Source organism: Leucopleurus acutus, assembly GCF_964270905.1.
Source record: "Leucopleurus acutus genome assembly, chromosome: 8".
In the NCBI taxonomy this organism is placed as follows: domain Eukaryota; kingdom Metazoa; phylum Chordata; class Mammalia; order Artiodactyla; family Delphinidae; genus Leucopleurus; species Leucopleurus acutus.
The window spans coordinates 103,396,078-103,397,878 of NC_139151.1; positions in this window are offsets into that span (position 1 = coordinate 103,396,078).

Below are 1,801 nucleotides of genomic sequence, written 5' to 3' on the forward strand. Positions count from 1 at the left end.
GGCATTGTTCCAAGTACTTTAATGATTTAACTCAATTTCCTCATCAATCCTTTTTTTTTTTTTTTTTTTTTGTGGTACGCGGGCCTCTCACTGTTGTGGCCTCTCCCGTTGCGGAGCACAGGCTCCCGGACGCGCAGGCTCAACGGCCATGGCTCACGGGCCCAGCCGCTCCGCGGCATGTGGGATCTTCCCGGACTGGGGCACGAACCCGTGTCCCCTGCATCGGCAGGCGGACCCTCAACCACTGCGCCACCAGGGAAGCCCTCTCATCAGTCCTTTGATGTAGGTGCTACTATTCTCCTTACATCCCTATTTGACAGACAGGTAAACTTAGGCACAAGAGGTTAAGTCACTTGCCCAATGTGAAGGAGCCAGGACTCCGAGTGGGCATCTCACCCCAGAGCCTCCTTCCTGGCCTCCACCCTCTCCTGCTCCTGCTTCTCCAAGCCTCAGGCTCCCTCCCACCCACCTGCCTTCCCACAAAGAACTTATTGGCTTTCTGCCCATGGACCCCTCTTCTCAAGGCTGAGCCACTTCATCTCAGTCCTGCCACAGGCGCCAAACCTGGTCGAAGTGGAGATTGGCCTCCCTTACCAGTGGCTGCCCCTCTGCACCTTCACACCGTGCATCTGTAAACACAGCTACGGGCTTTGGTGGCTTCTTTTGTGGCTACATGTCCTGTGTTGTCTGATTTATGATACTGCACTCCGCCCACCCCACCCCACCTACTCAGCACAGCTGAACATGGTCAGCCAGTCACTTGACACCTGGCAACTCAGCCCAATCACACCTCCTCCGGGAAGCCAACCCAGACTCCCAGGCTCCGTCATCCCTCATTTTGCTGTCCCCAAACACCCTGTATGCCTTCCTCCCAGCAGTCATTCCACTTAAATGCTTGATCGGGTTCTCACTTTCTCACCAGCCTGGATGCTCCCTGAGGTTAAGACCAAGGCTGTGTTTCTAAACCACTGCATCACCAGTGGTTTAGCACAGAAGCTGGCACAAACTCAGCCCTCAGATGTGTGTGCGTGAATGAATGAATGAGTGACATACCTGAGGCCCTGCTCTGGGCCGGACCCTATGCTGGATGCTGAGAATACGAGACCAGGCATAGACGCTGGTGGGGGAGACAGACAAGCAAACAGGCGGTGACAATGTAGGATGAGAACTGCACTGATGAGGAAGCACAGGCGGCCGCGCGGGGCATTGAGGAGGGGCCCTGGACCCAACCGGAGGACCAGAGGACAAGGAGTTAGCCAGCTGGAGAGCGGTGATGGAGAGGATCCTGAAACTGGACTGAACTAATGACTGAATGTGCGGAAGGTCTGTCTCCTCCCCCAGACCTCCAGCTCCCTGAGGGCAAGGCAGGCATCCTGCACTCCTTTCTCCCCTACAGTGCTTGGGGAAGTGTTGGGTCCCCGAACTGCATTTAAAGAGTGGTTTCAGTTGATTGATTTTCCTTCCCTCCTTGGAACATGGCTGGTCTGACACGCTCCTCACTGCGTTGCTTGTGCCACATCTCTCAGCCCTGCCTTCAGACCCTGCCCTAGAAAAGCTGCATCTTTTCCCACCTGAGCTACACTCTCCCCCTCACACCCTCTCCATGGTTCCGTGCCCCTCACCTTCTCTGCTCAGCCCACCCACCTGGCTCTGACCGTCTCAATGTGTGGGCGCCAGCGTGTACCTTCTTCACATGAGATTTGTTGATTTCATAACCATAAATAGATGAAATGTTCTGAATACTTCCCTATGCAAGTAGAATTGGGGGAGTGATAACATAATGAAAAGACCTTAAGAGAAA